Below are 15,703 nucleotides of genomic sequence, written 5' to 3' on the forward strand. Positions count from 1 at the left end.
GAAAGAGGAAAGGGGAGAGAAAGAGAGAGACACATCAACTTGTTGGTTCACTTATTTATGCATTTATTGGTTGATTCTTGTATGTTCTGTGACCAGGGATTGAACCTGCAATCTTCATGTATTGAGATAACGCTTTTACTTGCTCAGGGAAAAAAATCACTTAAAATTGTAGCGGGGTAGTGAGGTCCAATACCTGAGTGAGAAGCAAGGGAGGGGGTGTGAGGTGTGGGAAACCCTCTGGACTGGTTAGTGGGGGGTCCCTGTAGGGTGGGGAGGGTACTACTCAGGCCCATTTAATTGTGGCCAAATAGAAATTCAGGCCAAGGGTGAGCAAATCTTCTAACAACAGTGGAGGGGCTGAAAGATGGCTGTTTATCTGAAATGTCATCTTTAAAAATGCCAGTAGCTATCTAAGATTAGGTCTAAGCACGGCGCACCTTCGAGGGAGCAGCAGCAGGGGGCAGTTTATCGGAAAACTGCCAGTCTCCAATCTCTGACCCACATGTTGATAATCCTCGAGAAAGCTGTTGTCTCTTTTAGAGCAAGGGGTGACACTGGGTGGGGAGTCCCCACTTCCATTCCTCGAGGCTGAAAGAGTGATTTCCAAGGTAGTCTGTGTTCGGGTCTTTGGAATGTTGAACACAGCCAGACTCGCAGCTACACGGGGAAACACAGCTGGTATCAGAAACTGCGCCTTGTGTGAAGGAGTGTAGTAAATCCAGTGTGCGGGAACCGGAGCCCCCAGGTGGGCCCCCTATAAGAGGGTTACGCCGGCCTTTAAATCTGTTTGGCTCATGCAGCTCGTAAAGCGGTTAAATGCTATTTTGCATTTTACGGTTAGAGCAGAATTGGGTGCGAAGAAGGGCTTTTTGGAAAGCTGTGCTTAACATCACTCATTTTGCATGTTTAGTGTTAATACTACAGGCAACGAGGTGTCTTTGGGGAGTCTGTGCCCATGTGAGGCCGGCTCAGAGAGGGAGGGATGGGGAAGAAGCCAGGCGTGCGTGCGTCCCCTCGACGGGTGACGTGGCACGCAGGCGGGATGGGAAGGCACCTCTGCTGAGTCATAACTCACAGGCGCTTTTAGGACATCATCTGGAGTTGAGGACGAATTAAGGATGCCTGAATACACTTAACTATCACAAACAGGCTTGCAAGTCATGGTCCTAGGATTTGCGCTTTTTTTTTTCCCTTCCACAGTGAAAATGCTCTGGTCCTTCCTGTGTGACGCTGATTTTCTCGCAGCCGATGACATGCACCAGCATCGGGCAGGGGCGTTATTTCATGTACCTGGTGGTCACCTGTGTATCTCCATTGATGAAATGTCCGCTCAGGTGCTCTGCCCATTGTCTGAGTTATTTATTTATTTTGTGTGTTTGTGTGTATTTGTTTTTTTGGCTATTGAATTGCCGGCCTTTTGTCAGAAGCAGCTATTTTATCAGGAGTACTTGGAGGCTGCAGGCTGGATCCCATTGGTGGCCCAGATACAAAGGGTCTAAGATCACACATCTGTAGATATCTCTGCATGCCACACACTCCACAGGCACACACGTGTGGGAGCCGTGAAACAGCTGCATGTGGGCGCGCTGCGGGATGGCTGGGAAAGGCCAAGTGGCGCTGAGAACGCCATCTCAGCAGGGTAAGCAGGGTCCGGAGGTCACAGGTGACCAGGTCACCATCTTCGGAGGCGGGCGACCTTTCCGTTGCTCAGGGCACTTCAAAGCAATCTAAAGAAAGAGGAGATCAGGTCGGCACCCGCAGAAGGGATAGAGAAATGTGTGAAGACCGAGGTTCACCTGGAAGATATCCGGAACTCACGCACACAGCTCTCCCGGTGCCTTCCCGCCTCCTCCCGATGAAGCTGATTATTTCACGCTGCCAACACAGCCCTGGTGTTCAATCTAATGAGGTGCACCAGCCCCACATTTGGCACGTTCTTCTCTTTTCTTCTTTTTTATTATTTTCTATTAGGCTTTCAACTGAACCCAGAGATAAAAGGTATTTTACTTCAAAGACATGTGTTTTTTGTTTTTTTTTTTCATATCTAGTATTTTCAACTGGCATAAATTCAGACGTACCATATCAGATTTCATTGAAAACCACATTAGAAGTTTCCCTGCTTGTTATCAAAGTCCTCATAAATCCCTCTCTCCGGGCTGCACTTGGCCTTTGTGAACAAAACGAGGGCTGTGTTTGCATGTGGAGATAAACACATTTGCAGAAGTCTACAGACTTAGGGCTTCAGCTATTAGGGCAGATCTAGAAAATATAGCAGCTAAGAGAATTGACAGAATATGAGAGAATATGATAGAATCTTTGAAAGTGGTAAGTCAGGTTTGTCCAGCTTTGTAACCGTGGGCAGTCCAGTCCCGGTGACCTGAGCAGCCACCGCGTGCTGTGTGGGCTCTGTCCCCGGCCCTCCTGGTGCCGCCTGCAGCAGACAGGAGAGGCCTTTGTGGGGCAGCGGAGAGGCGGGTCCAGCCTCACCACCCACCTCCCTGTCACTTGGTAAAGGGGGCGCCCCTGAGTCCTGAGCTGTCTCGGCAGGAAGAGGTAGTGGAGTTTCTTTTCCTGGGACTTCCCTGCAATAGGAACCACGACCTGTGCCCTCAATGGGCCCTAGGTCACAATGCGGCTTGAAAGGAACAACAGAGCTTCCTGCCGTTCCCAATCACTCAGGTGAGCCTGGTGATGAGCTCGGCCTTCGGTGTGGGGTGGCCCTGACTCAGATGTGGCCGCGGCCGGCACAGGTCTGCAGGGCAAGCAGGCACTTCTCCCACTCTGATGACACTTGTCTCACTTGTAGACACAGGTGTGGTGATGACCTCTTCCAGGTCAGCTGTGGGGATGGGCTGCAGTCTCATCCACACAGTGTCCAGCTCGAGGCTGGGTGTACACTAATGGCACTTCCCGCTGACAGTGACCAGTGTCTGTAAGCCAGTGTCCCGTCTGTTAGCACGGTTGCAAGCACGAGGTTATGCAGTTAATGCGCCTTGCAGCTACGTTTCACAGACAAGCGTGCCTGGGCTCAGAAATAAGTGACATCCAACGACTCGGCCGTAGTGAGGGTGAGAGGACTCGCCTGTGGGCAAGCCTTGTGCTCCTGAGCCTGTGCCCGGCCTTGGCGTTGCTGTGTGTCTGCAGTAAAGACAGATCCCGGGTGCCCAGCACAAGTCACACACGTGTGACATTGCAGAGGGAGGGGGACAAGGTGGAGGGCCCGGCTCCCACAGGGCCGTAGTCGGGTTTGAGCTCAAGAGAGCGACCCTTGTGGAAATGAGAAGAAACAAAGAAATTTCAAGCATCCTTGCAGGAAACTCTCTGGCCGTCTACCAGTGACCAGTGTCCTAACGTTGCCCTCCCACCGACTGTCCACGTGACCTTGGACGTGCTTCCGAGCCTCAGTCTCCTGATGGTGAAGGGCACCATCACCCCCACCTCTCGGGACAGTGGACAGAGGTAAATGAGACACCACACGATGGTCTCCTAACGCAGGGCTTGACAAATAATTAGATCTGGGTGAATGTTTGGAATTATGATCATGCGACGTGGCTTCTTTATTTGGGGTTTTAATGGGATTTTTGAAATGATGTTTTATGAGAAAAATAGATGTGTTTAAATCTCCTCTCCACCTCTCCCCAATCTACAGCTGGCAAAATGCACATCTGCCTGTTGAATTGCGATGGAGAAGAAGGGGTGTTGGTAGGAAACACAAAGACAATGGAGGGAGGAGAGAGGGCACCTGCGTCCACCTGGCGGGCACAGGCGTGGGACCCTCAGCCCATGGCAGAAGCGCCTGGGTGGAGGCGAGGGCTGGAACATGCCTCCATCACAGCCAGGGAGGTCAGCCGTGCCTTAGGACCCTGGTCGGCAAACTGCAGCTCACGAGCCACATGCAGCTCTTTGGCCTCTTGAGTGTGGCTCTTCCACAAAATACCACGTGCAGTCACTACCTCGATAAGAAATGTACCTGCCTATATAGTTTAAGTTTAAAAAATTTGGCTCTCAAAAGAAATTTCAGTCGTTGTACTGTTGATATTTGGCTCTGTTGACTAATCAGTTGGCCGACCACTTGCCCTAGGACCTGCTGCTGCCAAGCACAGTGGCCCTGCCAGGCCGCCTCTCTTCTGGGCACGAGACGCACTTCTCTTCCCTCTTCTCCCACGAGGAAGTGGTCCAAGCACAGACGGGGTCTGTGTCTGAGGAACCCCTCAAACAAAGGTCGCTGGTGCCTGCTGGACAGAGACGGTGGGCACCTGCTGGTCTGTTAAATGTGCAACTCGAATATATCTCATAAAGAGCATGCGTACGTTGCATTTTAGGGCTAACTTATCAGGAAGTGTGGATTATTAAAATGTCAGTCTTTAAAACATTTTTTGGTCATGTTTTCTGGTATTTCTTCATGTTGCACACCCTCAGGGATCTCAAACATGAAATCAATGCGGTCTGTCTGGACCGGGACCTAACGGACTTCATCTTCCTAACCATTTTTTTTAAAATGTGGGATGAATAACTGCACCCTTGTCAGAGGGAGGCCAGCGCATGAGGACCGTGGTGCCCCGAGAAGGGGGACCAGGTGTCTGACGAGTGATGCCGGCGGGGTGGAGCGTGGCCTCAGGAAGCATGGTGGGCAGCGGCAGTTGGGGTCCTTGGTTTGGAGCCGGGCGGCAGCCAGCGCCAGCCCCGCTCTTCCCGGGCGCCCCTGGACCGTTAGGTGAGCACTCCCGCCCGTCAGGGGGGACCGGAGAAACAAACACAACGAGAGGACCTGGAAAAGGTGGGAAAGAGCCACGGTGACGGAAGGAGGGGTGCAGCAGCAGAGAGGACGTGTCTGAGACGGTCACACGTGAAGGAACACCGGGCAATATAACAACCGCATTTATATTCCCGTGGGTGCAGAATGAAAGCCAGCCCTCTTCCCGGCACACGCTCCACTCCCCCCACGGAAGGGGGCAGGACCTGTCACCACCTGGTGGCCGAGTCCCCACTGCACTCGAATTCCCTGGGATGTCAACAGGGCTGGGTCTCTTCTGCGCCTGAGCGCTCCCCCGACTCTCCCCAGGACCCCGATCGTCCCCAGATATTCTCCGTCCTCCTCGGGGGAGGAGGAGCCCTTTGTTCATCAGGAAACTGACTTGAAGATAAAAATTTAATGTGCATTTGAAAAGAATTAAAAAAAAAGAGATCAAATGCACCTTTGAAAACGTGGAGAACCCCCATTCTGTTCAGAACAGAAAATGGAGCGAGACTTTGAAGATCTGGAAAGCAGAGGATGAAGGCTTTTCTGAAGGAAGGAAACATCGAGGATGCTGCTTATCAGCCAGGCTTTTAAACAGACTAATGACAGGAAGTTCTTTTGAAGGTGGAGACTGTCCCCCCCACCCCACCCCGCAGCCTCCCCTGTGGGGGGTGCATAATGGACACGCACTGAGTGCTCATTAAATAAATCCTGGCTGGAGCTGTCCAAGGTCCGGCATTCAATTTTTTATTTTTATTTTTGTATTTTTCCAAAGTGAGAAGCGGGGAGGCAGACAGACTCCCGCACGCACCCAACCGGGACCCACCCGGGATGCCCACCAGAAGGTGATGCTCTGCCTGTCTAGGGTGTTGCTCTGTTGCAACTGGAGCCATTCTAGTGCCTGAGGCAGAGGCCATGGAGCCATCCTCAGCGCTTGGGGCCAACTTTGCTCTCATGGAACCTTGGCTGCAGGAGGGGAAGAGAGAGACAGAGAGGAAGGAGATGGGGAGGGGTGGAGAAGCAGATGGGCGCTTCTCCTGTGTGCCCTGACCAGGAATCCAATCCACGACTTCCATACACTAGGCTGACACTCTACCACTGAGCCGACCGACCAGGGCCTCCGGCATTCAACATTCACAGCACTTGTGGGGCTGTGCTGCTGCTGTCACCAGCTGTTTACTGGGTGAGCTCCTTACAGCTCTGGGAGGGTCAGCAACTTGCCCAAAGTCACCAGGTGGGAGAATCGTTGAGCTGGGTTTGAAGACAGGTAGTCTGACCTCCGAGTCTGAGCCCGGACCCTCTCAAGAATGAGTGGTCTGGAGGACAGAGAGGAAGTAGGAGGTGTGGCGCTCACCAGGGGGGAGTTGGCCAAGACCTTCCCCAGGGAACTGCAGGAGGACGTCTGGGTGGGACTGAGTGCGGTGTAATCAGGGATGGAGAAGAGGATGGGATGTGGAGGCAAGATGGGGTCCACTGAGGCCAGGGAAGATACAACTTTGGGGAGGCAGAGTCCACGGGGCGCCGGCAAGGCAACAGACGGAGTGAAGTCCTCTCTGACGCCTCTGCTTCTCCGGGGAACTGAGAGGCAGGTGCTTTCCTGACAGCGCGCAGACCGTGGGGACTGAATGGAGGATGAGGGAGGGGCCTGCATTCACGCCTCAGGACAGGTGAGTGGCCTGGAGGGTCAGGCCTGGGACGGACACCAGGAACCGACAGAGAATTGGGAACGTCCTGAGAGGTGACCCTCCTGCCCTGACGGCATGGGCGTGGCTCCACTCGGTGTGGTGTCTGCATCCAGCGGGCCTGTGTCCCCAGCGGGGCGGGCGCTGGAGAGCCTGTGTGGTCTCGGTGGTCTTGGTGCGGGATAATGAAGAGGACTGCCTGCGAGACCCCGGGCAGGAAGTTCCGCACAGAGGGGCTCATGGGCAGGGAGGAAGGCGGGGGGCTCAGAGAGAGGGGGCCAGGAGATGTGTGAGGGCAGATGCAGCCAGGGCATGGGACTGTGGCTGCCTGCAGAGGGTGTGACCCAAGATGCGAGTCACCACACTGCGACGTCTCAGTGGTGACATCGCAGGTGGGACGGGGCTTCAGTCCAGACCACGGGGACAGCCGGGGACACCCCAGGCCGGGATGAGGCTGCGGAGTTCAGCTCGCTGTCTTTCAAGGGCGTCACAAGGACGACTGGATGTGTCAGGGAGGTGCCAGTCCAGCTAGTGGAAAGAAAAACGCCGGTCATTCCAGGGTGACTCCAGATTCAAGTCATAAACTCAGTCTTTTTTTTTTTTCATGTGAAATATATTCTCCCTATCTGTTTTTAAACTTTTTAAAAATATTTCATTTTATGCCGGTGACATCTTATGAACTGCTACACAAACTGTGATTTCCCTATTCTGAGCCTGTGTTAAACTGTCTGCAAATTAAGGATTACACCGATATCCATGACAGAGAAATGGCGTAAGGGCACCCCGAGGTCACCGTTTGTTAAACAGGCTTGAACACAACACCCCCGGCCTCTGGTTCAGACCCCTGTCCGGGTGTCGGGGCCAATTAGCTGAACCCCACTGGTATTTTTTATTTCCTGGCTAAATTAACATCGTAATGGAGCAATATCATCGTCTAAGTTTATAATCTACTCAGCCAACCAGCTGTGACATAATGTAGTTCTTGACGATTTATGACTCATTTGGGTGGGATCTATTATTCTAGATTATTCAAATACAGTAATATTGAATTAGCACTTTACACCACCCAACGGCTAATTGGACGCGTTCCATATCTGAATGAAATACAACCTCGACATGTATTTACAGGAGTGGGGGGCGTCTGTCCCCGTATTGGTTTACACGAGGCCTGTTCTGGGGAAGATTTCAGCCCGGGACAGATGATGCTCAGTGAAGAGATACAGCTAAGAGCCCACCTCTCATGAGGTCAAGGGGGACGGGGAGAGATGAGGGTGCGGAGAGGTAGGGCAGGGGCCGGTGGGGTGGCAGGTGGCTGAGTGACACGACTCTTTTCCACAACTCCGGATGTCCTCAGTAAAGTGACTAAATGACAGTTTGACAATATTGTCATTTGGGGCTGGTAATTCTGTGCTACAGGACTGTCCTGTGCGTTGTAGGGTGTTTCCCAGCGTCCCTGGCCTCGACCTACGAGATGCCGGGAGCACACCCTTTGCCGTTGTGACTGCACAGAGTCAGGCCAGTCCTGGGGGCGGCTCCCGCAGAGCCAGCTGGAGCATCTCCAGACCGGCTGTGGGCTCGCAAGCGCTTGCCTCTGCAGAGCAGAACGGCAGCTCCTCTCCGAAGTAATTTACTGTGGATTCGCGTCTGGCTCCGCGCCCCAAGGGAATGTAGCCGGTTCTGGCCTCCTCCCTACTTCTGGGAGGCGGGTGTGGGAGGCTGAAGCCCAGGAGTTGGCAGCTGTACTTAGTAGGATTGTGCAGTAGATGGAACAGAACGGGGTCTGACGATGCAGGTGACATGTTTTCCGCATCTGCAGACTCTATGAGGTGCCCCAACTCAGTCCACGGGAGGTCAGGTTTCTGCTCGGATTTCCCACCAGCTTCTGACAAGTTCCAGTCCAGCTAAATGACACCGGGTTTCTGCTGGGGAGGGACGCTGAGCACTGCGGTGTTCTCCCCAGACCTGGAGAGAACCCTCTCTGAGAGGAAGCGCGAAAATTCATGGTCACACCTGCCACTGTGTGGCGCGGAGCGGGCCAGCCTGGCACCCGTGGGGGCAGCGTGGACTGCCGCTCAGAAGCACGCTCACTCAGGACTGAAAACTGTCTACCAAGGCAACCACTTATACTTTGTCTTTTAATTCAGACTCCAGAGCCAACCCGGGGGCTCGCCAGGCTGTGCGGGACTCCTCACTCCACTGGACGTCGCGTCCTTTAAAAACCTGTGCGTGTCTCTTCCTCTTAGATGCAGGCGCTCTGAGCTGCTGTCCCCCACCCCCCACACCTCCCGCAGACACAGATGGGCAACTGAGATCTTTCCTCAATAAAAACAACAACAACATACAGTTCAGGGAAACGCCTCCAAATGGGAGCAAAAAGGCCATTGCCTGCATTGTTTCATTTTTGAAAAGATACATTGGGAAAAAGAGCCAACTTTATTAAATGTTTCTGCAAGTCTTAGAGATTGCTATTGAACTTTGTTCATTCGTTCGCAGAATGCAACCCAGCTGTGAGAGAGTGAGGCCAACGTTAGGAAACACTGTGCCATAATGAAAGGCTTTAATTAATTTTGCATCCAAGAAGCGAGGAGTACTGAGGGTGCTATCCAGAGAGTCAACATCCAGAGCAGAGTGCTCACCGATGTGAGCTCTGGGAAAGGGGGAGGGGTGTGGCGCAAGGGCACTAAGGACTGGGAGGAACGGGATGTCTGGGCGTTGACGTGAAGAACACATCTAAGAGGGGCCTCATTGTCTTGCACCCCAGGAAGGAAGGAGACCTGCCGCCCATCCAATCTTAACAAAACTGTATCTTTGCTCAGAGGCCCCCCTGAAACAATCTCATTCATTCATTCACTCTTCTTTTTTTTAAGTGGGAGTAGAGGATACAGAGATTCAGCATGTACCCTGACCTGAATCCACCTGGCAAACCTGTCTGGGGCAGACACTGTGCCCATTTGGGGCCACTCACAACCAAGCTATTTTAAGCTCCTGAGGCAGAGGTTCAATGGAGGTATCCTCAGTGCCAGGGGCCAACGTGCTCAAATCAATCAAGCCATGGCTGCAGGAGAGGGAGAGGGAGAGAGACAGAGAGCTTTGTGGGAGGTTGCCTGTCCTATGTACTCTGACTGGGAATTGAACCCGGGACATCCACACGCCGGGCTGATACTGTACCGCTGAGCCAACTGACCAGGGCCATTCACCCATTCTTTAAATACTTATTGGGAGTCTAGAATCATCCCTGGGTTGGGTTTCCTAATTCATAAGGTACTGGGGCAAAGATGAGTGAAGAGATGATTATGGTGGACAGTGAGGACTCCATCAGGACCTTGAACGTGGTCATCTTAACTACCACTTATCTATTTATCAGGGTTTTTACCTCTTGCACCATACGGCACGGGGACTGCTCTTGTGTGGGAATGCCCCTTAAAGCTGTGGGTGCCTCCATGCCTTGGGTCCTCTCACTGGACATCCCATTGCCCCGTGAGCCAATGCACGTGCAGCAGGTGCTCAGCTGATTCCATTGAATGAATGGATTGAGTGAGTGAGGGACTCAGAGGGTCCAACCTTCCAGCACACTGTGGGCTGATTGTATCAGCACTAACGCTGGCATCTCTGCCAGGATGGTGCTCTGTCTGTGGCTCATCCCCCGACATCCAGGGCCAGTGTGGTGTCATCACTCAGGACTCCCTGAGTAGACTGGAGCTGTGTAGAAGGGAGGCAGGGAGGGGGGGAGGAACAGCCTTTGCCTCTTAAAGGACAGAGGGAGCATCTTACAGCCCCCAGAATGCAGAAGCCTTGTGACTGAACACGAGAGGCATCTTCCTACCTGAAACCAGGAGTGGTGGAAGCCCCTGAGTGCACGTCCCCGCCATTCACACGTCTCCGCCATTCACACGTCCCCTGGAGGGGGGTCTTGGGGATGGAGTCGGCTTGTGTTTATGTCTGCCCACTTGTGTTTTATGGTGGGAGGTACTCTCCCTAAGAACAAGCTACAGAAGGGCTCATCGTTCCTTTATTAGCCAATGCTAATCTAGTGTCCCTGGGCATGCTTCTATAAATGCTGCAAGTACAGATATGGAGGAGGGAAGTCAAAATACCACCGTGCTTGAATGGACTTGAGAGGACTCAAGTGCACCAGTCCCATGCTATGCGCGTTGGTTATTTGGAGTCTGAGCTTTAATCTCTGCTAAGTGGAGATCACACGGCTGCTCAAACTTCCCGAGTACCTTGTAACCCACTTTCTCCTCAGTCGGGATCTCATCCTCATCGAAGCCATCCACATTTACTGTTAGTGACACCCGAGGTGGGTCATGGTGTTGACATTTATCTGAATAGGACAAATTGCTGAAGCTCCCTGCATCAAAGGGTGGATCAGCTTCCAAACATGAGTTAAGAGGTATCTGTGGAAAGTGAAAAGCCCACGGTATGATTCTGATGGAATCGCTACATCTTTTCTTGGCTGTTTATGGTGAAATCGCACTGTCACTTTTGGACCAACACCGTCAGGCCCCAGGAGATGGGGATGTAGAGGGCCCACTAACAAACGTCATACTAAGAAGGAACTGGGAATCATTCTTAGTGGTTGCTTGGGCCATGGCCAGACCTGCGCAAGTGGGGAAGGACCCGGATGTCCAGCCCTTGCTTCATCCTGACCCCTCCATGCACCAACAAAACTGGACACACCCACATCCTGTTACTCTCCATTCTATCCTCACTCTAGCTTGCATTTGTGCCTTCCCAGGGCCTCCACACAGATAGTTCCCACTATAGATATGCTAATTATTAGAGAATTTAGCCAGAAGCTTGAGGTTTTGGCTAAGATCTGCAGATCAGCAGGGGTCAACAGCAGTGAACAAAGAGATTTCCTCTCTTCCTTGGAGCCATGCCGGCACTAGGACCACATACTTCTTGACAGTCCGTTCTCTCTTCCCTCGTCATAACAGAAGCCTGAATTCCGGGCTCCCTCACAACAGATTTGAAGAAGCATTAAGCCCCCCCACCCCACTCCACCTTCTCCAGATGGTGCCATCTCCATCAGTAAACCTTTCCTTACTCCAAACTCTGGTGTTTGGAAGCATCAGGCACTATGAACCTTGAATTAGTAACCAAGGACATGGGTTTCCATGAGCTCTGGGGAGGCAATGAGGTGTAAGAGTCTTTGGCTATGGGGGGGGGGTGGATTGTGTAAACTGTAGAGCTCTGGTTCAAACTCTCACTTTAACTCCCATTAGCTGTGAGATCTTGGGCAAGGTGACAAGGTGATGTCATGCAATGTCTGCTCCCTGGTTTCTATAATCCAGTTCTATCCTTCAGATACGATTGAGAAAATTAAATGAGTGTCCATGGAAACTGTAAGGTCAGTGGATAATGGGGGATGGTCATACCTGGGAACTTTGGCTAGGACTACCCACAACCCAGCACACCAAAAGAAACTTCCCAGGAGCCCTTTGGAAAAGAGCAGTTGCCAGTGAGATTTTACTACGTCATATTAGCTCGCCCACCCTAGGGACCCTTTAAATATCCCTCATGCGGTTTAATCCTTGTGACTTCCCTGGCCTCCATCTTTCTTCGGGGCCAGGGAACCTCACCGGGCGGGATGCACTCTGTACTCAATAAAGCCTTTTATTATCCCACACTTTGTGGCTCCGGTCCCCTTCCTTCCTTCTTGGCAGGGAAAAATACCTTACATTTTGGTGCCAAAAACCCGGGAGGAGTTAGAAGTCCACAAAGACTGCTCCTCTTTCATTCCCGTTCGAGAAAGAACCAGAATCTCCGACCTTCCACCCACTTCAGCACACTGTGCGGTAAGTCCCCTGCCTCCAGCCACCCTTGAGTTCTTTCCGCGGAGACTCCCTGTCTGAAACCGTGGCTACGTCAGGGAAGTCTTTCTGTTCCGGGTGCGTGTGCCCGTGGAGACATCCTGAGCACATCCACTTTACCTTATCCACTTGTGACCAGACCTTGAGTTTTGGGATGCCAATTCTCAACTCTGACCACTCCGAGGACTGAGGGTGGCTATGGGGACACAGGAATCTCCCTTCCTAAAGAAGAAGAAACTGTTCTTCTTCTCTGCTGTGGCCAGGCCACAGAATCCACTGAATTAGCCTCCTGAAGGGATTTTCGATGTTAACACCCTCACCAATTTAACTATCATCAAAAAAGCTGGGAACTGATTGGAGATCTCTTACATTTACATCTTCTAATTATTCACATGCCCATCCTTAATCTCTGCTGCCTGTTCCACCATGCAGGCCTTTTTCTGGCCAGAGAAACCTCACCTAAAACCTCCACTCCTGATCTTTCCTTCTCCACGGACTCCCAACTCTCTTTCCCTCCTGCCTGACCCCCCGGGGGCACCCCTCTCTCAGGACTTCTCTCTGGTCCCTCTTTTGCTCAGTCTCTTCCCTCTGAGAGCCCCCTCCCCACCCTTTGCAAAGTCCTGTTTCTTATTCACCACTACCAGTCTCTCTTCCTCCTCCCCTGCAGGCCAGGGGCCCCTCCCTTCTCCACTGTGTTCTTAAGTCCCTCCTCCATCAGGCCATTCTCCACCTACTATTGGCTCTTACACTGGTTTGCAGGATCCAAAGGCCTAACCCCAATTTTCTTGCAGGAAGTTCTGGCCCTGTCCTGCCTTTGGCTCCAGCGTTTCCTGCCGGATCTGGATGCTGGGCTCCTCTTATTCTCAACCCTTAAACCCCTATCTGGGACCTGTGAACATGGCATTTAAAGTTTTTAATGGTACTAACTAGTAGAAACAGGCCAAGGCTGTTCACCAGGCCCGCATGCAGCAGAAGGTAACACTCCAAACCCAGGCTCTTGTGGCAGCCCTGAGGCTCGTAGAACAACAGGGGCAAGGCACAGGAAGTACCCGACCCAAGTCCAAGCCACAGAGAGAAATCCCACCAGCAGCTTGCTTTAAGTGTGGCAAGCAGGACCACTGTGCCCGACAGTACCCCTACCCACGGCTATCCTCTGAGCCCTGCCCTAACTACAAGCAGCCAGGTCACTGGCGGAGCTATTGCCCCTTTGGGCAACAGGTTTTTCCTCAGCGCCTCTACGTGGAGGACAAGCCACCCAAATGGGAAGGCCAATCCAGCCAGGTGGGTGCATCACTCAAACTCCTGGGACTGATGGCCTGGACTCAGAGAACTCAGGGTATGCTGCAACTAGTGGGTAAGTCCATCTCATTTCTTGTGGACATAGGGGCTACCTTCTCTGTTTTGCCATCCACTCTGGACCTCTAGTTCCCTCACGGGTCTTGGTTATGGGAGTGGATGGGACCCCTTCTTTCCCCCTTTGTACATCACTCTTGACATGCAGTTTTGCCTCAAGCTTGCTCCCATGCAGGATCGCTGGCAGTCGGAACCACTGGACTCTACCCATCTCCGGCTCACCAAAAGGCTGGACCCTATAAATCCTCCTATTACTCCTCTTTTTTTTTTTTTTTTAAATCCTTACAGGACTGCATCCGTGAAGTTTCTCAACTCATGGCCAAACAGATGTTCCTCCTGATACCATTCAAAACCACCACCAGCCAATCTCCCCTCCCCACAACGCCCCTTATCAGCAGGAAGTAGCCAGACGAATAAACGGCACCCTTATTCTATTTAACACAAAAGGTCAGAAAGTAAGCTTGGTGGATAATGCGAAAAGGTCAGGCCCAGGAATTTTGGCTAGGACTGTCCACAACCAAGCGCGCCAAAAGAAACTTCCCAGGAGTCCTTGGGGAAAAAACGACTGACTGTCAGCCAGTGAGATTTCACCGCGTCATATTAGCTCAACCACCCTAGGGACCCTTTAAATATTTCTCATGCGGGTCACCCCTTGCAACTTCCTTGGCCTCCCATCTTTCCTCGGGGCCAGGGAACCTCATCGGGCGGGAAGCATTCTGTATTCAATAAAGCCTTTTATTATTCCACACTTCGTGGCTCCAGCCCCTTCTTTCTTTCTCGGTGGGGAAAAACACCTTACAGAAACTAGTAGAAAAGTACTTTTAAATGGTGGTCAAGTCATATTGGCTGCTGCTGTCACTGTTGTCCATATTATCACCAACGGAAGTGACAAAGCCCCCTGGGCCCTACCACAGGGATGCGGCAGACTCTGTCAAGGCCGACTCTGAGGTTGTACTCTAACGTGTTGTGTTGTTTGTGTCAACAGGACTGGTTTCACTCATCCCACCTCTTAGCAGCAGGGAGCCTGAACTTCTCCAGCACAGCAGCACAGGTGACCCCCTCCGAGGCCCCTGGGAGGCCACCATGAACAGTTTGCTCTCCTAAAGTTTTCCGAGGTCAGCTGACCTCATCAAAAGCTTGGGTCTAGACGCCCTGCAATCCCCGGATGGCCCTCTGAGCGATGGTGTCTGTCAGACCACCCAGCCGGCTCTTCCTTTGATCAAGAGAGGGGGGGGATCCCTTACCAGGGAAGGTGGTCAGGGATGAAAATCCATTAGCAAAATAAACAAGCTGATAAACTCCTCCTAGGCCCCCCGAGGACGTTTCTTCCGCAGCTCCAAAATTGAAAGCTGATTGCAATATCTTCTGCAATTACGAGACTCTCTTACAGGGCCCGGCACTTAGAGGGACTGTGCAGTTGCTGAAATTGGCAGGATTATCCTGCAGCCCTGTCGGAGCTCAGTGGAGATGCACTCTCTTAAATGCACTCTTCTTAAAATAGATGAGGGCCGCCTCCTCTCCAGGCGGCAGGTGAAGGGCACGTGTGGATGGATCAGTTCAAGGTGACCGGTGCTGCAGTTTCAAAACACAGAGGAAATGGGGTTTTTTTTTGCCCCCATAATGTCCAGGCCGTGACTGTCTTTATGCTGCTCTGACCTCAGCCTTCACTGTGTGGGCTGGGCAAGAGCATGGTCGTCACCAAACATAGGATGGCGGCTTTTACAAACCTCCCGCTGAAGGTGGTGAGTGCAGCCCTCTTGTTTTGGGTGGCTTCAGCAAGCATCTGTGGTATTTCCCAGAGAGGCAAATATCACCAACAAGCATCTTCCTGGGACAGACGTCTGTCCTATTTCCCAGGGCCACCCCAGGGCACAGAGAAGACGGACAGCCATGGCGAGGTCGCCCTTCGTGGGAACACGGGGCAGGAATGAGAACACGGGCAGCCTCGGGAGACAGGGAAGCAGCCCAGAGCTGCGTCTGCCCCCGGAGGACAGCCCGTGGGTAGCCTGGGGCCGAAGGAACACTCACCATCGGAACGGGCAGAGCGACCCACGGTGGGGTGCACGGTAGTGCCTGTGACCCTCAACCTCCCCGTGAAAACACAGGTACAGCCT

At 52.5% G+C, this 15,703-nt stretch overlaps 1 long non-coding RNA gene across 2 annotated transcripts in view; it reads right to left on the minus strand.

Annotated features, from left to right (window-relative positions):
- Positions 1-5,491: 5,491 nt before the first annotated feature.
- LOC136393374 (uncharacterized) overlaps positions 5,492-15,703 on the minus strand; it is a 40,499-nt gene continuing 30,287 nt past the window's right edge. For both annotated transcript variants that reach the window (XR_010749085.1, XR_010749086.1), the window contains one exon: positions 5,492-6,948. This is a non-coding gene — a long non-coding RNA (uncharacterized lncRNA). The remainder of the gene's footprint in view (positions 6,949-15,703) is intronic.

The sequence above is a fragment of the Saccopteryx leptura genome, chromosome 2 (genome assembly GCF_036850995.1).
Source record: "Saccopteryx leptura isolate mSacLep1 chromosome 2, mSacLep1_pri_phased_curated, whole genome shotgun sequence".
In the NCBI taxonomy this organism is placed as follows: Eukaryota; Metazoa; Chordata; class Mammalia; order Chiroptera; family Emballonuridae; genus Saccopteryx; species Saccopteryx leptura.